Source organism: Desmodus rotundus, chromosome 5 (genome assembly GCF_022682495.2).
Source record: "Desmodus rotundus isolate HL8 chromosome 5, HLdesRot8A.1, whole genome shotgun sequence".
NCBI lineage: Eukaryota > Metazoa > Chordata > Mammalia > Chiroptera > Phyllostomidae > Desmodus > Desmodus rotundus.
The window spans coordinates 130403846-130429811 of NC_071391.1; the positions used below are offsets into that span (position 1 = coordinate 130403846).

Here is a 25966-nt window from a genome sequence, read left to right on the forward strand (position 1 = left end):
CTCCTTCAATAGCTCTTGCTACATCCTTGAATAATTAGAGTTGCCTTCACTGATAATGTGTGTGCTGTTTAGGGAGGCATGCACACAATTTGCTCTGCTTTAATTTGTTTATCTATTGAATGTGGTTTAATTTTAATTATCCTGCACTTTTATGTAGAGAGGAAAGGCAAGCTTAAATGTACACTACCTGAATATCACTATAACATTTTTTCAGTGGGTAAAATAACTTTAAAATCCTTGCAGAAATTTAGAGACACAACTAAAGACATTCAAGCTCTCTCCATTGCAGGGCTGTGCATCAAAGTACCATGAGTGTTTCAGAAAGTCAAGTCAGTGGAGCAAAGTATCTACAGTCATTCTTGCAAGGAGGTGAAGCAGGTGGTTGTCTTTTCCTTGGCATCCCAGTGCGACATCTATTTCAATGTTCCATTCCATTGTCTCTATGGACCACTAAAGTACTCACAAAAACTTGAACAACTTGGGATTCCAACAACATCACATTTAGTAACCATACATTCTAAACCATAGGTGCAAGAGATGCTAAACTCCAAGTACTGGATACAATGTACCAGGCTGAGATAGGTTATCTGCTAAGGTACTAAGATTCTCAGCAGGTATGGCAAGGCAGCAGGGTAAATATACAACATGCATGGGAAATGTTGAGTTTTGGAAGAAAAGCCAGATACCCAGGATGATGTTTCCAGGAATTTGGTCATGGGAGGCAAGAGAGAAGCAGGAAGCCATCTTAGTCTGCTGGCCTCCTAGTCTGCCTGCCATCTGGAAGGACAGATTGGGGGCAACAGAATGTGGGCACCTGACATTGCTAGCTTGACTTGGTTGTAAATGTGAGTGACCAGATCTCTCCCACCCAGCCTTCCATAAAACTGCTTCAAAATGTAATAAAGTAAGACTAACTTGCAACTAGTGGGCAAGTAAGTTCTGCAGATCTCATCCGATTACTTTCTCCCACACTTCCATATCCAAGGACCAGAAATCTCTTCTCCAGAGCAAAGCCGATCCTTCCACTGGTGCTCCAAGTGTTGTCTCCTTCCGACCCCAGCAGGGATGTTTTACCACACAATTCCCCATTTGTCTGCAGACACCTCTCTGCTAGCCTCTCTGTGTATTACACAAACGTGTCTGGGCCCCACCCTTGCTTCTCCTAAATAGGCAGAGAAAGAGAATGTTTCCATTTCCCTACCACTCATTTGATCCTCAAGGTAATCTGCTCTAGCTTCATCTCCTCACTCAAATGCCTCTGAAGGTCAGTAGGAATGTCACAGGTGTTAAATCTAAAAACTCTTTCATTTCCTGCCTCACTAGACCTCTGGGAAGCAGTTGACCCAGGATGGCCTCTCCCTCTCAGGCACACTGTCGTTGGCGTTTCCATGACACCCATCCTCCTGCTTTCTTTCCTGTCTTTAGGCCACTCCTTGCTGTTGTTTGAAGGAGCCCAATACATGAAGCCTTTCTCTTCTCATCAAAACCTGTAGTCAACCAGAGACAAACTCAGGAGCCAAACAACTAGATATAAAAGTATTACCTTTTTATTAATATACACTATTAAAGAATATGATTTAGATCAGACTTAGATCAGTTTTCTCAACCTTGGCACTACTGACATGCTGGACCAAATAATTCTTTGTTAGGGGAGATGACTTGGCCTGTGCACGGTCAGATCTTTAGCAGCATCCCTGGCCTCTTCCCATTAGATGCCCATAGTTCTCTCTTCCTCGCCCCAATTATAACAACCAAAAGTATCTCCAGACACTGCCAAATTACCCCCTGGAGTGGGGTAATTTGAGAATCACTGATTAGGTGGGCAGTCAGGGAGGCATGTTGATACTCTACCTTGAATTAACATATTTATTCATAAGGCAACAGCACAGCTGGACAGCCTCAGGGTGTCCCAAAGAGACACGTCTCTTACCACAAGGCGGAGTGCAGACAGGAACACTCACTTTACACAGAGAAGCATAAGGGGAGAGATTGTGCAACCTTTCTGAGAATAATAAGTGAGGAAGCAAAGGGAGTTGACAGGCGATGGTGAGAAGGGTTTCTCCCCACACTGACACCGACAGTTTCCTTCACGGGCTGCACCGCATCCTTCTCACGTGCTGGCATCTCGCAGGGTTCCGCTCGTTGCCCTCTTTCTCCTAATCTCACTGTGCATTGTTACCCTATCCAAGCTCCAACTACAGCCTAAAACCTGACAAATCCATGTCTCTAGTCTAGGCCTTTCTCTTGAACTCCATTCCCACATAATCAACTGCCAACTAACTGCACGTGTCTCCTTGGATGTTCCCCTTAACAGACACCCAAAGGTGAAACCATGGACTTTCTCCCAGAGAAATACCCTGTCTGGAGGAGCGGCAACACCGTCCATTCAGTTGTCCAAATTATATGTCTGGAAATTATCTTTGCCTAAACCCTCTCCTGGACTCCCTACATCCAATTAGTCTATGTTTCATTAATCCTCTCATATAAGTATCTTTGGAATCCATTTCATTTTCTCCATCTTCACATGTATGGCCTCTTCATTTCCTGATAGGATTACTGGAACATTCCCAAACTCATTTCCATCTTCATCATTCTTCATCCCATTTCTCTGTGTTCAAACAAATCACTAACACACACCTAACTGAACTCCTCCAGTGGTTTTCCGTTGTCCTTGTAACACGGGGCCTGGCCCCACTCGGCCTGCCTCTCCAGGCTCAGCTCTCCTAGTCCCATATCATGGTCTCCTCTTATAGCAGTTTCCCTAAACGTCCTTTCAATGCCTCTGTGACACATGCCTGCCTCTGGCCCATGCTGTTCTCTATAATACTCCCATATCCACCATTTGCCTGGCTAACTCCTCAGTCTTTTTTTTTTTAATTTTTTTTTTATTGTACCTTTTCCATTACCATTTAGTCTCCTTATACTTCCCTCCTCCCCCTGACCCTCAAATGAATTACTCATTTTAGAAAGCCAGCTTTGGCACCTCCCAGACTAAGTTAAATATGTAGTATCTCTAGTCTCATAGTACCCTATCTTTTCTCTTTTGTATAATTCGATTATTGCTGTATTCCCACTTGCTTGTGACCTTCTTAAGGGTAGTGATAAAATTTTTCATGTAGTAGGCACTCAAATATTTGCCAGATGAGTAAATGAATCATTTTTCACTGATTCCTTCATTTTTTTTTCTGTTTTAAAGGTACAAAATTTAGAGTTTCTTCCCCCAGTATTCTTCCTATTGCAGTGCCTAGCAACAAAGAAGCTGAAGTGCAAAAAATAAAAGCTCTCCGTGGAGCATGTTCTGTCCAAAGTAATCAAGAACCTCTCACATGGTCTTATGTAAGGAATACACTGAGAAAAAAAATCACACACACCCTGAATCCTCCAAAGTTTTTTCTCACAGTAGAAAACCTTTTGTGACTCAACTGTATTTCTCCTGTGGAAAGAGAGATTTTTTTTTTCCTGTTTCAACTAATTTTTTTTCCCAAAGAAATTCTCAGAAAAGCTTTTCTTCCTTTACTAAGTATTTCCCTGAGGAGGAAAGGACAATTTTTTTCAACCAACATGATATTAGAGTTAGTCTTTAAATGAAATATTCCTAAGTAGAAGAATATAAAAGAAAGCATTTCTTTTAAAATAGTTCTTGATAAATTATATGCTGAAATCTACTTGCGATAAAAATTGATTTTCAATCAGAGGACCATTAATTAATTCAGCACTAGAAACCAGCAACCCACCATGCATAGGAAAGCCGCCTATGTGCCCGCATTCAGATACGACAAATGTGATGCAGACCTTTTGTTCATTTTGACAACACAGTCCCTTTGAGCACGATTGTCCCATGACTCATGGCAAGAGGCAGAGAACACCTCCCACTACAGAAGCCTGCCCAGCTGGCCTTGGAGCTGGCTGCAGACTGTGTCCAAAATATGCCAATCAGAGTAGATGGCTGGTCTTTGCATTAACCTAGCAAAGCAGGTTCCACATGGAATCCTTCCTAGTTTCCTTCCCAGCTACATGCAGTTTCTGGACATGGCTGGGGCGGCTGGAGTGGAGCTTCTGGTGGTACAACCCAGTGCTCAGAGTTGGGGCTATCATCTGGATAAGCCACAGAAACTCTGCCCAGGCCAGCAACAGCGGCCCAGCCAATGGAGCAGCTCTGAGGCAGACTCTAGGCATTGTTCCTGGATGCTTATCTCTGCGCCTGGCTCTCCAGCCCTCCCGGAGTTACTCTGAGCTGCCTGATACACTTTAATACAATCTTTTTGTGCTTCAAACAGCCACAGTTCATTTTTATGGTTTGTGACAAAGGGCTCTGATACAGACATAAATATTTGTATATGTCAAATCCCTCCAAATTTTACCCTCAGTAGAACAGAACAGGAGGAGAGGAGAGGTGAGGGAGGGAGAATCAGACTGGTCTATGGAATTCAGTGAGCCAGCATTTAGGGAAAGGTCGATCAATCACCTGCATTATAGTTACATGGAACAGGCTTATCAAAATGTCGATTCCATCCCCCAGACCCACAGAACCCAGATCTCTGCAGGTGACCTGAGAAATCACATTTCTAACAAGAAGCCAAGTGATTATTACAAAAGTTTGGGAGCCACTGCCATAAACTGAAATTCTCAAGTATGAAGACCATTCCTTACTTATGTCTATACCCACAAATTCCAATATACTAACTATTGGAAGTGTCTTGTTACAAAGTAGAAAATTAGCAAAGGTTGGACAAGTCACATGATACCTCCTGCCTCCAGTTTTCTTAAAGTACTTTCAACGTACGATTGTAATAGTGAATAGAAACTTGTGAAAGGTAAATGGCCACTGCTAATTTTTCCATAATCTGAGGAATGGATGAAATTACAGCAGTAATGGCACATGCCTGTGTAGATAAAATTACACATTAACACTTGAGGTGGAAGGATTTCAATTTAAATAGATAAGGTGAGCACAAGCAATGATGAGATCTTAAGACCCATTTCCGTTATGAGTAAGTCTGAAACAGCTACAGGCCCTCACCTTCAGGAAAACATGGACATTTTAACTAAAAGATGAGACACCTTGGCCATAATATTTCACAACAATTCCATTTCCACGGACTTAAACCGGAAAATTCACAATCAATCCCCTACGAGTCTTTAGCAAAGTCCCCAGATGTGATAATAACATGTTACCCTAGCAATGCCCAAACAGTCTTAGCATTAAACTCCCACAACACTGATGCCCCAGTTCCCACCCATCTGGAGTCACCTGCCTCATGCACATCCTCGAAAATACTCTCTCGTTACTTATGCTTAGGAAAACTTCATGACAGACGTACTTACCAAACAGTCCATTTGTTGCCTGTTGTCCTCTGTAATTCCTAGTCTTCTTGCAATTAGGGGAAGTCACGCATCTATTTCTTACCCGTGCAGAGGAAGTGACATTGACACTGGATGTGCTGCTCCTGGTCCAAGGTGATGAAAACCCGCCTGAAATTCTGCGGTCCTCTCCCTTACCTGCCATGGATCCTGAAGCAGCCTGCGTGTTCCAGATGGGGCAGCCAGCAGTGGTCATGGCCTTGGTGGCGAAGTGATAATGCAGGACTCGGCCCCCTAACATCCCTGCAAGAACATAAAAGGCAGCAAAGAAATTTCTATCACGTCAGACGCCTGAGCATTTAGATTGTTTCTGCATCATAACTGAACTACTAAAAATATTTTCTAATATAAACATTTTTCCCCACTCTATAGCTTATGAATCCATAGGAGTCGTAGGGACTAGAGTGAAGAAGGAAGGAGACAAGTTAAGGTTAGCTGTGCTTCGCCCTGATGGAGCCGGGCAGCCTCTACTCACCTGCACCACAGAGGGTGAGAAGCAAGAACAGCCCACACAGATGTGTGCACTCCCCACCGTGGAACACGCAATTTTCTGCACATCAGAAACTGAGACCATCCAGGAACTGATTTAATAATGACCCACTTTAAAGTACTTGAAAAGAGGCAATTTAGGGAATGGTCCACATTTCCTCTTGGAAAAGCTCATATTCTTTACCAAGGTAAAACCAGAACCTTGGCCTCATATTCCTGATTTTAACTTTACTATTTGAAGGTCCAGGTGAGAAGAAAAAGGACTAGTAGAAAAACCAGAGACATTTTATTGAATAAACCAAGTTCATTCAGAATACATTTTACCGAGGGCTTTGTATATCCATGAAGGGTCTGGTTTTGTTTTTCTAAGATATACGGCATTGGCTGTTTTCTCTGTTGAAAGAGACTAATAACCCAGAACACTGTAGGTATTATGAAGGAAAGAGATTTCTTTCTTTTTTTTCATTTGCAAGTAAATGTAAAATTACAACTGTTCTAAGTGCTAAATACCATAAAGGAAAAAGACACAGTTCTGTGAGAGGGTAAAACAGAGAGACTCAACCCAGTCAGGGAGATCACAGAGGGCTTCTGAGCCAGGAGCAGCACGGACTGGCCTCAAATAAGTGCCCGGGTGGGGGGGGGGGGACAACTGTAATAGCATAATCAACTAAATATATTTTAAAAAAATAAACAAAACTGAACTCCAGGGAAAAAAAAAAGAAACACCAGTAATTTAGGTGACAGGAAATCACAGAGGAGATGAGCATGTAATGGAGTTGGAGGAAATGATTTGTAGCAAAAACCATGAAATATCTGGAAAATTTAGAGAAGACAAGTATAAATATAATCAGAGAAAAGTGAGAGTTCATTCTTTCCACATACTGCTAGTAAATTGCTTTGTTGTCTACAACTATTAATAACAAAAAGAGCATTACCGAGAACTTTTTTCTTTTACTTCTCTTTTGTTACTTTGCACTGAAAATACAACCTCCTTCAAAGAATAAAAAAGGCAAATTGCCAGAGTCCGTATAATGTGATTCCATTTGTAAATACTTCCAGAAGAATATATAGTTATCTTCTGCTATATAGCAATATTATCACAAGTTTAGCAGCTTTTCATCATATTCATTTATTAGTCCACAATCTCTGTGAGTCAGATATCCGGGCTTGACTTAGCCAAGTCTTCAGCTTCAGTGTCTCTTAAAAGCTGCAATCAGCTTGCCAGCCAGGGTTGGGGGTCTCACCTGAATCTTGATTGGGGCAGGATCCATTTCCAAGTCCACAATGCCATCGGCAAGATTCTCGCAGGCCAATGAGAGCCTCAGTCCTCGCTGCCTGTTGACAAGAGGTCGTCCTTAATTTCTTCCACATGCGACTCTCCACATGACAACTTACTTCATCAAAGCCAGCAAGGGAGAGAATCTGTTGAAAGAGCCTGTGAGCAAAACAGAAGTTCTCATTTTGCGATGTAACCAAAGTGACATCCGTCACCTTTGCCATGTTCCATTGTTCAGAGGGCACTTACTAATGCTGCCCACGCTCACAGGGTAGAGACCACACAAAGACAGGGACACCAGCGGGGGGAGTCACTCAAAGCCATCTTAGAGTCTCACAGAACAAAAGTTATCATTGAGCCAAACTTCTGGGTACAGGGCAACGGGTTCTGGGGAGGAAGGTTTTCCCTTTTATTTTACATCTTTCTGAGTAATTTACATTTTGATTCCTTGTATGCTTTGGTTTTTACTGAATATTTTCACACTGTCCTCTCTTTGACAGAAAAGATGGAATTAGCAAGTTTCCATAGATAAAAGGTATCATCTCTCTTGGCATAAGGAGAAGATATACATAAGGAACTGTTTCGCCACCGTCAAAACAACATGCTAGTGACTTACAGGTAAATACAGGTTGTTTGTTTAAACTCAGTTACTTGAACAATGGCCTAACTTCCTGGGAATATTCAGGTTATAAAAGCTAATGTAATGGCAACCGGAAAAAGTTTGATAATTTGGAACAATTATTCTGTGATTAAATATAATTTATACTGTTAATTCATTCCACAAATATTTTTGAATGCTTATCATTTGCCTGACATTGAATCACTCTCCATAATGAACTAAATAGGACTTAAAAACAAGTCTAGGATAATTTCCCAATTAGGTCTTTCCCAAGAACATTAAAATGAATTTTCTAATGATGGTAAAGTGGTTAATAAGAAACTATTTTTCCTCCATAAGATATTGTGACCCCGCCCCTTGCTGCGTTGTTGGCATAGACCAAAGGACCTCAGGCTCTCCTGACCCACAGCCCCCTTCGCGCCTCAGAGATTTCAGGGCACTCCAAACCCAAAGAGACAGATAACCATTCTGTTTGTTCAGGTGAGGTCCAAATGACTTAACAAATATTTATGTTCCAACAACTTACTAGACATCTGAAAATAATATATATAACTTAAAAGAGAAAATAATTTTTGCATTTACCAGTGTGAGGTCTGTACTTCATAGGCATTACCCACAGTTGCCCAAACTTTGAAATAGATCAGACTCTGCCGCCCTCATTTGCTGCTTGGTGGTTTGCAAACTGCCCCACTCCCGCCCCCAGTCCCTGGTCCTCACCCTTCTGGACAGGGAGGACAAGGAGATACCGTAGAAAGAGGCACACCACTCTAGACTGGCAGGCAGCAGGTTTATTAGGCAAGGGAAGGTACAGAAGAGGTTCGTCGTGGGTGGCTACAAGATGAGTAGATCTACTCATCCACCAGAATCTTCAAAGTTTATGTAGAACCCTTACCTGGGTTGCCACATACACCATCCAGATTGTCTCGACACCACCTATTCGCTCAAGGTTACATCCTTACACCTCCCAGTGTGGGGATGGTAGGTGGAACGTATGTTGAAAGGACAAAAAAACGGGGCTGAGAAGCCCCTGCTTGCCTGGGTCCAGCTCACAGGTCAACCAGCGGCCATGCCCTCTCAATGACCTCCTTCAACACTCTTCCACATTGGTTTTTCTGAGGTACTTTTTTATTGTATCAAAGCGATCGCCTAATTGCAAAGATGTGACATTTTAAAAGAACAGAGTACAACCGAAACTTGAAACGGGGAACTGCCTTGATCTAGTTAACAGCCTCCAACGGATGGTGAGGACTGCTGTTTTCTCTAAAGATTTAAAATCCCCTGAGGTGCCCCTGTGCACCAGGGCACCTAAGCACCCAGTTTGGTGTTTGAGGCACAGACATAATAAATGTTTAGGAAAAAGAAAAATGCACAATCAACATCCACATACCTATGTTCTAAAGAAATCTTTCTACTAACCTGAAAGTTTAACTGAATCCAATTTGACCTCTGATATATTAAGACACCAAACCAGGGTGAAGTGAGCAAAAAAAAAAAAAAAAAACCACAGATAAATTTAAGTCTAAAGGTTCCAACATATTCACTTTTTATTAGTGGGAGACACTAGTCACGCATAATATACATGAAAATGCCCACGCCCCTAAAAATTCTGCTGCATTAACAAAAGGAATTCATTCTTTTGGTTTCAAACTTTTCATTATTTGCAAAAAGCCTAAAACTAGAGGCATTCTGAGCAGGAGGGTTCTACGTTAATCATACTCATGGAGAATTTGAGGGAGTTACTTGCAAATCATTCTTTTCTAAAGAAGATACACACTGTCTGGATTCTTCTTCCAGACACACACAAAGAAAAGCAGGGGCTCCCCCCCGCCCACGCTTCTCGCTGTGCACTCAGGGATGAGTCTGTTCCCCCTTGAAAGCAAGCACACTGCTGTTCCTCTCTTCTGACCACAACTGATCACTGTCCTCCTGACCTTCTCCCCCAGCCTAGGAATGGAAATTTCTCCTGCCAGACACTGTGAGGAAACTACAAAGTGCCCCCACCAGAATTCCTTCCCCGTGGAGAATCAAATTAGATAAGACCTATAGAGTGAGAAACAAATTGAATTCATTTAACCGAATTGCTGTCCGACCGATAAGGCTCGTCTTCAAGCACAGGCACAAGTTTCAAGGCAGGACCGGCGTCAGCAAGATGAATTACGCTCGCAGACCGCGAGGCAGAGCTGGATGCTGACTGCACAATTATTGAAAGGCGAACCAGCGAGTCCACTTCATTTTTGGAACTGTCTTGGTCTCCATTTCACATTAAAAAAAAAAATAGCTTGTCGATATCTGAACAGTTCTATCTATCTCTATAGAAAATTTCTTATCAGACAATTGTATGTCAGCATAATTAACCTTTTAGTGGATGGAAAACCTGAAGAAAAGCGTTTTTCATAATGACATTTTTAGGCAATGGTGTCTATATTATCCATCAACTCTAAAATCACTTTACAGAAATAGTTAGAAAGTATTATACTAATTAGACAAATCAGGCCACGTGTTCTAGAATGAAGCACAATCTGGGTGTCAGACTATCACATCGTGGTATCTCGCTGACCCAAAAAATGTCATCAGCATTGACTCATGAGCCAAAGCCTTGTTGGCAGATGTGGTAGTTTCTCCTTCACATGTAAAGACAAACCCATGCTTTCAACACTATCTTTGATGGTGGATACACACTCTCAGTCAACCTAGCCTTCAAAGAGGGAGCCTGCTTTATTGTGGTAATGTGCACCCTGACCCGCCTCCAAGGCTTCTTACTGTCCTAATCTGCATTCGTCCTCCCTTCACACACAGAAGTCCTGGGGAAACACACACCAGTTTTGGACTCAGTTCAACCTGGACTTGATTCCAGTTCTACTGCTTTCTAACTGTGAGACCACGGAGGGAGCACTGAGGCACTCTGAGCATCTGCTCACCTATAAGATACGTCACAACATTATTTGTGGAACTAACGAGGCAGTAAATGATATGTTTCCAAGAAATGAAATATTCCATAAATGATATATTCTCAAATAGGTCTTCCCTATGTTGTTCACAAGTTTAAAGACTAGGGAAGCATAAGAAATTTCCCTGGCCCAATCCTGACCTTGAGGAATACTCTTTTCTTCCAGACGTCTTTTCAGATTACAAGAACCATTTGTCTAACCTGAGGGATCCAGACCTACTTTATTCAAGTCAAGGTTCAGGGTTATGAAATCCAGCCTGAGTTGACAAGTACAAGGTACTCAGAAAGCACTCAGGACAGAAGCTCAGAGGTCACCGTAAATTTGGTGACCTTATGGAGCAGACAAGAAAGCCAAGCCCGTCTGAAGTTCTTACAGATCTCAGGAATTACCAGGTTCTTGAAAACTGAAACTCCATTAATCTTGAAAATGGTACTACATTAAAGACAAAGTCCAACTTCTCCTTGCAGATATTAAAGTAAAGCAGGCAGAATTTCCTGACCTTCAAACACTACAACAAGAAAAGGATGGCTAATTTTATTTTTCAGCAAATTCACTTTTGTCTAAACTGTTTTCTAATTTCACTGTTAATTTGTTGCCTCTGTTTTTTATTGATGCTTTCTAATGTGGTGCTGAATATCATACAATATTTTTTCAGTTTCCAAATATTTCAGAAACATTTTTGCTAAAACATGTCAGTAGCTAATCTACATTGAGCGATGCCCTGTCTTCGAGAAACCCTGATATTCATGAAGAATATTACTGATGAACTATTAAACAATTAGAAGATAAATGCCAAGTGGAAATTACATTCATTTCAATCAGTCACTATTTAGGGTTATAGCTGTAAAGTTGTCATAAGCTATTTAACTGCAACTGTGTAGAATCATGTAGCTGGAATTTTTAAAACTGGATTTTGCCTCCTATTAGCCTCCTTCTTAGTTACTAAAAGAACTGGCTAAATCTGCTAGTAGGGGAATTTTTCTCACACAGCACTTAAGAATTAATAAGTAACATGACTATGAATTTAATCAGATGATATAAGTATAATAAGCATCAGATTTGGCAACCATGAAAACAAAAATAATATATAGTTATTTATGTTATTACAGAAAAAGGATTTACAGGCATGAAATATGCTTCATTATGTTCATTTCCTCTGTTCTCCACATAATACATCTTTAATGGAAAAAGAATCTTTATCTTTTATGAAGTTGCACAATTTCCTTAATCATTAGAATCAAAGCAAATGATAAAAACCAATTTAGAAGGCCATAAAGAATGTTATTTTTGAAAAAAGAGCCTTTCAGACCTAAGGGATTCTAATAATAAAAAGAGGAACATGTATGATTGTTTACACTGAATAGAGTTCAGTGAGCATTTTTTTTAAATAACGTGAGACAATAAACGTGTTAATACACTGCCCCAATACCTTCACCAGTGATGTGATTACCACTCCAGGCTTTCCTACAAGCCATCTCCAAAGGGCAAGCCCACACAGCCAGATGCATAATCATACCCACCTTCTCTACACCTCTCACGTTTTCTCGGTGTGCTCTCCCACTACGGATTACATCAAGACCAAAGACCTGAGTAAGGGGCGAGCCTTCTTTTTGGGTCATTGAAGCATAAAGGAGTTGTCATAAATTCTAATCTCATATCAACACCATATACTTACTCCCTAATCAAGTCCCTAATTTGATATAATTTCCATCTTAGACATTTAAAGAACATTTTCTACTACAAATTCAAATAGTGACAGACTTCTGAATTTAAAAAGACTGATCTTAATAATGATTTAAAATCTAAGGTAAAATATTTATATATACCCATGCAATTTTGGAAAGTTACACTCCTTATGCTTCCTCATTAAAAAGTCCACAAGAAACGATCACGTGGTTTGGGGGTATCTCTTTATGAATGATTAAAAACAAAGTAAAGCAGCTTGTATGAAGCTAACACAAGATTCTCCTTACCCAGACTGTTGAGTAGTCAGAAGCGCCAGACGCAATTATAAGTAGAAAAGGACCACATGTGATATCTAAGTTGGAGAGCTCGACCAAAGTTCATAATATAGCCACTTTAAAATATTGATGATTGTAACAAGAGCAAAAACGTGACTTTGGAGGAAGGGTTTTGAAGATAGAAATTTATATTAGAAAGTTGAATGAAGCTTAATAGAATGACCAAACTTTCAATGGGCAATTGAGAGAGGCTAAGTGAAGTGGAAAAATTAAAATTGTTTCCTATAAAATTGAAAATACAAAAGAATATGCACTCAGACTTGCATAATGTGGAAGACCATAAATATTGAATTGTGCTACTTATTAATAATACATTTAAAGCATCTTAAGATCCATAAGAGAAACTTGAAGTGAAGAAAATGCAACTTATCCAAACGCATTGGGGTATCCTCTTAAAAAAAAAAAATCAAATGGTAGAATCATAACCAAAAAAAGAAAAAAATTCACTGCTTTCCCTCAATTCACATATTTTTAAATAACTTGGGTCTAAGTTCACATGTTACATTCTTCCTGGGTACTCATAGGTTTTTTAAATGTGTGTTAGATAACAAAAATATACCATAAAAACAAAATATATGACATTCCAAACTTAGGTATAACTCATGACTTTTTGGTCTCTATTCAAACCCACCAAAGACCACCCAGGAGTATGGAATTTAAACTTTTATGAGTTCCAACAAGGATAGGAAGAAGTTTAAAGCTCACAGTGAACTTCAAGTTATAAGTAAAATGTGGAAGGATATCAGGGCTCTAGAACTCCCCAACTAACATTCTGGTATAATGTTCCAAAATACAAAAAGTAAACATTTTGTAAGCAGCATGAAAACAGCCATGTAATACATGGTTCTACTTCTTCAAAGAATACAGAAACAAAGAGATTTTGAGTGTTACCTTGTAAGAAATCTATCACTGGGAAAAAGAGAAAGAAACAAAATCTACCACTACTATATTCAAACTAGCTAAGCTCCACCTTCTTCCACACACAGCCATTTTTTCCACTCTGATTCTGTGCTCCTCAAAAGGTCTAAAATATGACCATACATCCTCCCCACGCATATTTTCCCCACACTGTAATTTTATCATTTTAATTTTCACTTTGTTATACTAGGAATTGGCTGAGAAATGACCTTTAGGAAGTTCCTGGCTCTGTGCTTTATATATAATATCTCAGTTTATTGATCTAAGCTTCTGTATACACATATACATTTGAATTATCAAGCATCTTTTTAAAATACAAACCCCTCTGAGAGAATTGAACCTTTATCATCCACTCACATTGTCCTGCAATGTATGGTAAGTCTTAGGAAGGGAGGAGGCAGGGGAATTAAAAAAATGAGGAAATGGATTCTGGACCAGCATTTATGGCTCTCTAGGAGGCAAGAGGGCAGCCCTCATTAGAATGCTCTAGTGAGGAATACAAGGCAATATCTGTTAAGAACAGGGTACCTGGGCCCTGGCTGGTGTGGCTCAGTGGACTGAGCACCAGCCTGTGAACCAAAGGGTTGCTGGTTCAATTCCCAGTCAGGGCACATGCCTGGGTTACGGGCCAGGTCCCCAGCAGGGACACTCAAAAGGCAACCAGACGTTAATGTATTTCTCCCTCTCTTTCTCCCTCCCTTCCCCTCTGTCTAAAAATAAATAAATAAAGTCTTTTTAAAAATCATGTTAAAAAAAAGATCAGGGCACCTGGGATGAACAATATTAGGAAATGGAAGGTGGAAGGATATTTGAAAGAATTTCTGTTTCAAGATTTTCCTAGAGGCCTGTGACAGGATTGGGAAATGACACCTGTCTTTTCTTCTTTCTGACTCCAAATTTTAAAAAACTTGTACTATTTTCTCATTGGATGTTGAATGAGTATTTTAAGACTGACCAGGAACTTGTTTTGCTACCTTATTATAGCTATGCTTCTTAATTCCAAACATCTATCTGGCTTTTAGCTGAATTTAGAAGATGACCCATTTTTCATTTTGTGACTACTTTAATAAACTATCTAATTACTTATTCCCAAACCTAAGAGTTATGAGTCTTGAGAACTTCTCTCTGGTGGAGTTGGCAGTTGAAAAATGAAAGTCATTTTGGGGAATATAAAGGTGGGGGGCAAGATTACAAATAAAACTATGAAAGCCTTCATAGGCATGTTTATTTTCTCTAGAATAAAGCAAGTCCACCATCCCATGAATAACTTTGGCTACGTCTAAAAACAGGAACAAAGGGGACTGCACGATAAACTTCCATTTGTCAGTCTCTGACCCTCCAGAAATTACCAGGATTTCCTTTTGTCACATTTTCACTACACGTTTGTAATTTGGTGTCATTGAAAATAACATCCCTTTCTTGTTGCCCCTCCTTCTCTCTCCAAAGTTCAAAGCTTTTTGTGATTTGGCAATTTAAAATAGTTTCCTTGCCTGTGACTTGTTCTCAGTGAGACTGGCTCAGAGCACAGCTTGTCACCCTCTGGTCTGGCAGCTACAGGATCACAGGCCTTGGGTCTCTGCTCTGGTCTTCAGCATCTTCGTCTCTTCCAGGACTTCATTGCAAAAACCTTACATTTTCTGTGCTGTATCAAGTGCCTAGTATTGTATGTGCTTGATAAATATTTTTAAATTATACTTAGGTTATTTTCTTCAATGGTGCAGCTGTACTTCTTCTTCTTGTTCTTCAAGGCAAATTTAGACTATCTAATCAAAATAAATGAATATTTTCAATAATGCCAAAACAGAGCAAAGCATAAAAAATGAGTTATTGGCTGAAAAAATGTTTTGAAATGGAACATCAGTCTCTTGGGGCTTTTATAACAATGCCGTAGAGTGGATGGCTTATAAACAACAAAAATTTATTTTTCACAGCTCTGGAGGGTGAAAAGTCCAAGATTAAGGTACCAGCATATTTGGTGCCTGGTACAAACCTGCTGCCTGGTCCACAAACTATTGCCATCTCCCTGGGGCCTCCATGGTGGAAGAAGCGAGGAAGTTCTCTGGAATCTGAGGGCACTGATCCCATTCATGAGGTCTCGACCCTTATTCTATAATCAAGCCCTACAGGCCCCACCTCCAAATACTGCCACATTGGAAATTAGGCTTTACCATATGACTTTTGCAGAGACGTGTGCATTCAGTGTGTGTTTAACTTGCAAGAGTTTGTGACATAACTATAAAGAAAACAAAGAGCAAGCAACTTACTGTAATAGTCACTGGTTTTTGAAATTGGTTTTCATCCACTTTGCAAAAAGAAAAATACCCATGAAAATATTATCAAATAAGGAGAGCATCATAATTGATTTTAAATTATTTAAAACCAAAGGAAATAAAGAGTTTTTTAAAGCTTGAAAAATTCTGAAGAAAATAACAAGACAATTTAATAATTATAAAATGCCTCAAACCAATTGAAAGTCATCAAGCATGTTCAGTTATGAAAGCTGTACCTGCCATCGAGCCACTAGTTACCTGACATACCTGGCTGTGATAAATTATTATAATTAAATCCATACGGTCTCATTAACACAAAGTCCATACTGTATTCAGATTTCTTTTTTTTTAGTTTTTTGTTTTGTTTTGTTTTTGCCTAATATCCCTCCTCTGCTCTGGGATCTCATCCAGGACACTACATCACATTTCGTCATCATGTCTCTTAGGCCCCTGTGACTGGGACAGTTTCTCGGATGGCCTTGTTTTGGATGACCTTGACTGTTCTGAGGAGTGCTGAATGAGTGTTTTGCAGACCGTCCCTCTCTTTGGATCGGACTGTTTTTTCTCATAATTAGACTGAGGTTATGGATTTGTGGGAGGAAGGCCGCAGAGGGAAAGTGACATTTATATACTTCATATCAAAAGTACACACTAGTAACATGACTTACTACTGTTGATGTTGACCTTGAGCACCTGTCTGAGGTAGCGTGTGTCCTGTTTCTACTGTAAAATCACTCTTCCCGCTTCCTTACTGCACTCAGGAAGCAGGTCACTGTGCACAGCCCGTGCTCACAGCATGGGAGTTCCGTTCCACGCCGTAAGGACAGAGTTACCTTGTTTGGAAATGTTGTACATGAGAGATCTGTCATTCCTCCCCTGTTTATTTATTCATTAATTTATCTATATCAGTATGGACTCAAATTTATTTTATACTTGGGGATATAATACAATTCTACTGTATTTTTTTGCTCAATTTTTTTCTTCTTTACCCATTGGGAGCTCTTTCTATTGGCTCCTGTGTCCCCGTGACGTGCCTGCATCTGTAGGGTCTGAGTGTTTTGTTTGTTCAATTTATTTTGCTTTGTTTTCTCAGCATTCATTACTTCCTGTTACTACAAGTTACTCCAGGTTCATCTTGTATATTCCCTTTCCAGCCCTGGGATCAGCTATTTCTCCAAGGAGCCCTGATTCTTCTTACGGGGGAATGGCATTTGCAACCAAAATCTGGGCACTGGGTGTGCTCTTTACTACTAAAGTGTCCTTGCTTCCAGGGCCTCTCAGCAGACAGAGCAAGGAAATGGATGGGTATATGCTAATCTATGTATATGCACGTATCTATAAATAGCTGTTCATATGTAACTATAGTAAGCAAAGCATGAGATAACTGTAATGTCTCCAACTCTAATCCATGGCCACCTGGGTCATTCTAGCCTTTTTCCCCATTTTTTGTCTGCAGACTTCTACTCCAACAGAGAGAAAACATCCGCCAGCCACGCACTTAATTGTTCGATTCCGGTATATACGTACAGTTGTTTCAAAATTAACTTGCACTTAAAATGTGTTTTTCAGAAAGCTATAATGTAGCAAAAAGCTAATGGCTGAAAATTCCAATGACCAATAGAAACATTAATTAGTATCGTATTTACACTTTGCTCATCAACCTTACTCTTATTTTAAGTAACATTCCTATACTTTTGACTCAATCCTCAGCAGTCATCAATTTATATTAGTGTGTCCCAGTGTCAATTGTCAGCCTGGACCTGGAATCAGTCGATATTTTTGTGTGAGAAGGATTATAATCACTATGCAGGATCTCATTAAATTAACAAATAGACATTTTCCACAGTAGAAATGTAGATAGCCTCCTGAAGCATCAGTCACTAATTATTCTCTCCAGCTTAAAATATTAGCTTCAGATACTTCGAAAGGGGCAAGGAAAAATGATGTTTCTGTGTATCTTAACCATTTTTCCTACAACCATAATGAAAGCATTTTAAAATTAAAAAAAAAAAAAAACTTGGGGAGAAATTTTAATCTTTTGCACTCCTAAAGCTTCAAGGCCACCGCATAAAGTTAAACTCCTTAAAAACAGCAACAGCCCTTTCCTGAGTACATGCCGTTAGCCAGACGCTGTTCAGACGGGTTCTGTCCATTACATACAATCCTCTCACAAGGCCTACAAGGTAAATAAACCACCCCCATTTTAGAGATGAAAGACATGAAGCTCAGAGAAATGAAATAATTTATGCAAGGTTGAACAGCCAGTCAAAAGCTTAAACAAGTCTCTGACTTCAAAGGCTACACTCTTTCTACTGCGGCAGGTGGAGTGTGGCAAAGACTATCCTGGGAAATCAATGTCCACACTGCACAACCAGCTCCTGTTTGTAGAAGAGAAAAATCTAGAGTGAAAATAACTCTTTCCCTAATGTCACTGAGGACCTTGCGCGGTAAGCTAGGGTCCCAAAAGGAAAGTAATTCTGACAAATGACTTGGGCAAAATCAGTCGCCATATCGATACTCATTTTAGTTGTCTCTAATTCAAACGAGAAAATAAAACCTGGCAACAAATAAAGTGGTTCCCAGGGAACGTAGAGCCATCTTAAATTCATTAACACTTCTTAGTGTTGCTTTTCAAAAACCTACACAAAGGAATGTGAATAGTTGAAAGATGATGTCAACATTAAGTATAACTAATTCAGGTTAAAGATTTTTAATTACTACTTGTTTACAGTACAAGCTAATTTTAATTTCCTTGCTTTTCTGTCTCTTGACAAATGGCTTGTGTTTTGTTTGTGCCAAAACAAAATATAAAGTATATAAATGAATTAAAATTCTTCCTCTTCATACATTTAGTGTGAAAGATCTTATAGTGCTGAAAATTTGAGAAGAGGAAGGACAAAAACATATCAGCTATCAAACATGAACTCTTCTCCAAATTAATTCGGAAGGCTCTTTGGATTTTGTTTTCTGTTATGGACAGAGAATTTGGACATAAATTGGCTTCCCTTCTACACCTGTATCTTTTTCTTGATATGAAGAATAAATAAATAAAGGGGAAGCAATCTCCCACAAATAAGATAGTGCCTGCCGACCTGCATGCAGTAACGGTGCTGGGATTTGGTCGGAAGCCCACCACTTGTTTACGCCTACAGTTAGGAAACAAGCCTCTGCCAAGTAAACTTATGCTTTTGAGTCCTTTTTGACTATACCAATTATAATTTAGATCTTCCCCTTAAAATGTGTAATCCAGCGTGAAGAAAACATTTTTATACCTGCATAAATAGGCCACATTTCCAACTGGGTAATTATATGAGGCCGCGTGAAAAGAACCCTCATTGAGGATTAGAATTGAGCCCCGTGAACCCAGATTCGGGCTTCCCATGATATTTAAAGAGTGGCCTCTTCTGTGAGTGTACTGGACCCTCAGAGGGGGTGGGTGGCAGCAGAATTTGAAGGGTATTTACTATAGACAGATGCTCAAGGGAAGAGGCTGGCTAGATAAAGAGAAAAATGGTAACAATAAATTGGAGACATTAAACAAAAATCTTCCAGATCTAAAGATGATATATCACGTGTATGAACATCTACCGCTTCAGCAACAGCAACTTAAAATCTTTTAAATTATCAAACAGCTCATTGTCAGTGAGTAACTGTGCTGACATAGTTTTATTAAGACTCCTTCTCATTTACTCTATAGAGAAATTTTGAGTGATTGAGCATCGCCTAAATGACATTATCCAACAGAACTTGCTGCATTAATAGAAATGCCTGATACCTGTGCCGTCTCATACAGTAGTCACCAGCACTGGGAGGCTACTGAGCTGTTGTGACTGAGAAAATGAATTTTAAGTTTTAATTAACTTAAATTTAAATAGCTACATGTAGCTACTGGCTACCATATTGAATGGTGCTGGCCTATAAACTAACTCTAGTTTCATCTCGTAGGGGAAAGATAAATGTATATTTACTACTAAGCTTGTCAATTACAGAAAGACCAATATCTTTATGTTAATAATATAAATGAATATAAATAACTCAGCTTTACCAGATTCATTAAGTTATTTCTTCAATAAATATTTATTGAGCACCTACTATGGAAGTTGTTGGCTGAGTAGCAAGATCATTTTATGGAAAGGAGGAAAAATACTTAGAAAGATTAAAATTTTAAAACATGTTGGTTACCGAGTTAAATGAAATGTAAGATTTTTTTATTCACTATCATTAATATCCTGATTAGAAAGAAAATTTGCTCATTAGCTCCATACATAGCTATTGTTTTCTTTACAGACTCCATAGCCTTTCTCCACATGAATGTTATTATTTCATAAAACTCTACTTCCCAGCAGCAGGCATGGGTGAATCAGATCCGTGGTTTCGTGTGTAGGTTCCCATTAAAGAGATCAAAAGGCCGCCACCCAGTCACCCCACATGTTCAGGGCAAACGAGCCTCATAAGCAACCCTTCTGGATTTCTCTCTCTTTTGAAATATAAATAAAAATGCTACAGGAAACAATTCCACCAACAGATTTAGCTCGCTCTTATAGTGGGTGATTACAGTAAATAAAATTCAAGGCTCTGTCAAAGCTGTGGTCTCAGTAGACCATATAAATTTTCTACAGTGAATGGAACTTTTCCAGTGAGACATGTATTAAGAAAAAACGTCATAGTCTAGACAGAAACTTGAGAGACCTTGGCCGTGAGTACTAACCAAGCTTATACTCTTTTTGTGACATGTGAAAAATCTTTCTGACTCTGAGTTTTCTAACTTCAAAAGTAACCTTATCCAGAAATCCCACTTAAGAGACCAGCATAAGGAGAAACCGCAGAAGAGGAAAATGTAATTTCAGGAGACAGGATTTCATAGTAGTCCCACGTGCATGCACTATCAAAAATTGACAAACCCGTATGTCCGTGAAATGCTATGTTTTATTTTAAATTACCTATATGTATTGCCAGAGAAAGGAGCTCATGACATATTGTTGACTGAAAAAAAGAAAAAGTAAGTCATAAAGAGTATGGAAAGTTCCAAAACGACGTTCATCAAAACAGTACCACCGTTAACACAGAGTTGTGATATTTGAGAGTGGTTTTTACACTTTGCTTTTACTTCTGTGTTATTTGAATTTTTAATAGCTAGTATAAATTATTTCCTTAAAAAATTATAATACTGTGTTTGCAAATAACAAAGAGTGAAACCTATGCCTGTTGGTTGTATTGGGTAGGTTATTTCAGAAAAATAGAACTGACAGGACAGAGAGAAAAACATATATTGATTGATCGATTTCAGGGAACTGGCTCCCATGACAGTGGATCCCTGATGTGATGAGAAGTAGCTTTATTGTATCTCAGAACTTTTTGTCAAAAATGAACAGGCCAGTTAGAAAAGGGAAAGAAATTTGAGGAACTACTCCTGGAATGCTTTAAGGGCTAATAATTCCCTTTCCTTTTGTGGCTTGGTAGAGGAAAAACAGAAAGGATTAACAGATCAACCTAGAGTACCTTATAGGACAGGAAGTCAGGCTGTACCCTGTATCACTGAACTTGTTCCGTCTATCAAACCAGCATTCATGGAGAGAGAGCATGGAGGCAGGGATGATAACAAGGAGAGATATATTTGTAACTAACTGGCACGCAGTGTAAAATCTGCTGGGATGGAGCTAGAGATAGAGGACCTGCTTACTGTATTATTTGGTGTAGTACCAATGGACCTGGTCTGGTTTCTCAGGCACAGAACAAGTGAGAATGAGCCTGTTGGTAACTGCCAGACATTATAGCTGTCACCTCTCATACCTGCAACAGTAAATGACAGCTGAGACAATACAAATGAAGTGATACTCAACTGGCATTTTTTTAGTTTTGAGCAGTTAATTTTTTTTCTGTTTTTGAAGTCATCAATATGAGTATGAAAAAGTTAAAATTTTTTATATAATGAAAATACTAAAATATATTTCTCAGCCTTGGTCATGTGGCTCAGCTGGTTAGAGGATCATCTCATAAACCAAAAGGCTGCAGGTTCAATTCCCAGCCAGGGAACATGCCCAGGCTGTGGGTTTGATCCCTGATCTGAATGAATAACAGAGGCAGCCAATCAATATTTCTCTCTTACATCAATGTTTGTCTCCCTCTCTCTCTTCCTCCCTTCCCCTCTCTAAAATTAGTAAGCATGACTTCAGGTGAGGATAAAAAATAAATATAAATAAAATATATTTCTTGTAGCTTTGAAAGCAAGGAAAAATGTAGTACATTTTTTGGAAGTTATTAGAATGGTTTTAAAAAGTGACAATCTTCTGTTATTTGGAAATTTATGAATGACGGCTTGGTAAATCTGAAATCTGCAGGGTACACCAAGAGGCTAGAGACCCAGGGAAGAGTTGTAGGTCATGTCCAAAAAAGAGTCTGCTGGCAGAATTCCTTCTTGCTCTAGAAAAATCAAGCTTTGTTCTACTTCAACTGACTGGTTGAGGCCTACCCAGCTTATGAAAAGTAATTTGCTTTACTTAAACTCATTAATTTAAAGGTTGATGTCATAAAAAAAAATTCACAGAAACATTGAAAATAATGTTTAACCAAAAATCTGGGCATTGCAGCCCAGCCAAGCTAACGCAGTGAAGTAACCATCAGCCTGTAACCCTACATTGTTACAATGGAATATAAATGTTTGATATAAATGCAAATTTTGCATGTCACACGATAACATCAATCCTTAAGAGAAAGGTCAGTTTGAATTAGTGAAAAGTCTTCTTCAAACATTTCTTTAAAAAAACATAAAGCTGATTTTCCTATATTTCCAACTCCAACTCCATTCCCATCCATCTTTATCCTCTTGACTTTCAGAGGATACTCTTGCCAAATATTTCCCAGAGAAAATAAAAACTATCAGAGCATTAGTTTGGTAAGGGTTGCCGTAACTAAGTGCCACAACCTGGGTAGCTTAATAACAGAAATTTATTGTCTCACAGTTCTGGAGGCCGGAAGGTGTCAGATGGGTTGGCTCCCCTGCCTCTCTCCTCATTTCTAGTGATTCCTGGCAATCGTTAGCATCCCTTGGCTTGTGGATACATCTCCCCATTCTCTGCTTTCTCTTCACATGGCATTCTTCTTGTGTGTGTGTTTCTGTGCCCAAATGTCTCCTTTTTATATGGACATAGTCATATGGGATTAGGACCTTCCCTAAAGATTTCAACTTAATCATGTGCAAAGATCCTATGTCCCAATAAAGTCACATTCACTGGGCGTTAGAGGACTTCAATGGAAAGAGGAGTGCCGTAACGGCAGGCACTCCGTTAACCTGTGAAAGCTTTGAGATCTTCATGTGAAATTTTTTACTATCCAAGCTCAAACTATTCAGTTCAGAAAAAAAGGCCATGACTGGATTCATGTTGGAAGAAGAAAAGAAGGGCATACGGAGAATCTGCTGGGGGAAAAAATAGAGTATGTGATGTTTTATTTGCTTTTGGTTTGGTTTGATTTTTGTTTCTTGATATATTGACTCATTATTTCGATCTCTCCACACTATTCTATTGGCCTGAGAGTCTCTAACCGCCCAACTCTCTTGGTCCTCAATAATCTGCTAAATCAAGAGACCAAAATCTAACTAGTAGAGTAAAAGAATCATTGAAAAACACAGATTCACACATTTTCAGTAGCCCATCCCTGTACCATGTACCATACTAAATTCTTTGCTTCCATTTTGTCGTTTAGCTCTCAAAATGTTCTTGTGAAATGGGAGATACTATTATCCCCAGATGGAGAGGAGGAAAATGAGAAAAAGAAAATAAACAAATTAAGACACTTGTCTCTATAAAACAATTAATAATTTTAGCACCTGGCTTCGAACTCCAGGTAGTTTACCTCTGGAGACCACACTAGCTGTTATGCTATATTGCCTCTCTAATAGAGCTGGAGATCATATTATATGGTTTTAATTAGCATTGGTACTCGGGAGTTTTAAAGGTTTTGTAGGGCCACCCTTATTTTCTCCACAATGGAAATGTGGCCCATGGAGCACTGCTGGCCTCAAGGGATCTAACAAGAGATCCACAGGCAATTTATTTCAAAGACAAAGCAACGGAACAATGTTCTTCACATTCATCCAGTAAATTTCACAAGGTAGATTAAAGATGGCTGTACATGTTTGATATTTCTGCCGCTGAGAGATAGTATAATTCCCTTGCCCTTGAAGCCAGCCTGGTCTCAGTGACTTACTAACTTAATAGAATGCAAAAGGGACTCCCAGGACCTCCAAGTCTGTGTTGCAAAATAAAAATGAAAATAATAAAATAATAAAACCTTAAAGCTTCTCCCTGTGTCTCTTGGGAAAATTACTCTTAAGTCCCTAAACCACTATGTTAGACATCTACCTACCCTGTTTTACACCCCTACACCTACCTGGACATAGAGGGAGGCCCTGCTGACCTCAGCCTTCTAGTCACACAGACTAAAGCACCAGGCAGGTGAATGAGATGCCTTGGAGTCCCCAGCTCCGCCAGCCACTATCACTGCATACCACTGAGTGATCTCAGCCAAGGCCATGGGGAGCAGACGAGTCGGCCAGCCAAGCCCTGCCCCAATTCCAACCCACACACTGTGAGATGCAGTTTGAGGGTGTTGTTTTAAGACACTGGGTTTGGGGGTAGCTTGTTAGACAGCACTAGATAACCAGAACAATAAGATTAATAATGATTCTCACAGAATCTCTGTGAGATTCCTACTAATCATTGAGTCTGTAAAGGTCACGGAAGTGCTTCAAAGACAACATTGATCTGTTTATTTTGGCTGATATTTGTTGACAGTATGCAGCCTGTCTGAGCCAATGTACTTACATTTCTATGTAGTTGTTTACAGTTGTTAAATTTATACTTTTACTGGTACTATAGTCTCATTATGCCACCAATTCCCTAACATGGAACAATGGCTCTAATACTGTGCATGGATGAGCAAATATAAGTTTGAAACTGTAATGCAGAAAGTAAAACATAAAAATGTCATAAACATCATTTAATTTGACTCCAGATAGAATACAGAAAGTGAATTTGTACATGCTCAGTCAAGTGAATCTCTGAATATAAGAATTTAGCAGAAACAGCCAAAACAACAGAGTGGGAATACAAAATACAATGATAATTATCTGAAAAACCAGGTTTTCCTGGACTGGTGATTCACTCCCCTGTGTGCTGTCTGTAATGAAAAGTCAAAGAGTAACACGCAAGCATTTTAGCCATTTTTAAGCAAAACACAACAACCTTTCTAGCAAACCAATGAAGTCTGTCCCAAACAAGGATGAAATGGTTATACAGGTTATGGTGCTTGGTTTAAAGTAATTGAAACTGACTCTACCTATAATAGGCAAATGGCAGGTTATTGGATGGACAATTAAGAACTTAGTACAGAATCAGCACAAGGCTGAGGAACAGACTTAAAAATGGGTAGAAACGAAAGCATCTCTGAGGGTTCTGGCTGGAACAACACTCTCCTTCCCTACCTGAGTCAGAGCCCTGGGGGTCAAATTTTCAAAGTTGGTGTTGAAAAGCTAGGTTGCAGATGGTGGCTTTAGACAGGGCAATCTCCCTGCATAGATTTACCACCCCTCTTATTCCACACTTGGACAGCATCGGCCTCCCTCGACAGATGCTGCAAGGCCATTGCTGAGAGGCAGGAGCAGGGCAGAGTGCGGCCTTCCTGTGGACAGACAGACATGAAGAAGAGAGGATGGGGCTGGCTGAGCATACCCGCTTTCTTCTTCCAAACTCACGAATCATATGGTCCTCTCCCTCCCATTAGCAGTGGGAGTAGGTACAGTGTATTGAGAAAGACCAGGAAGATTTCTCCACATGGAGCCAAGAGATGCGGAACTGAGTGTTCCCTGTTGCTGATGCTGTCACAACCACGATCTTCCATCCACCTAACATCATGTCTTACAGCCCTATTTGTTTAGCTGTCTCAAGAGTCCCTGGAATCCCAGCCACCCCTCCCTCAACTAGACTCTCACCTCCATGCACCTCCGTACAATGATATGGACCACTGCCCTCCCTACACACTTGAAACACCCTTGAACTTCAGAGTAA

The 25966-nt window shown here is 39.6% G+C and overlaps 1 pseudogene; it reads right to left on the bottom strand.

Moving 5' to 3' along the window:
- LOC112297934 (small ribosomal subunit protein eS1-like) overlaps window positions 1–7350 on the bottom strand; it is a 74176-nt pseudogene extending 66826 nt beyond the window's left edge.
- Window positions 7351–25966: the final 18616 nt, after the last annotated feature.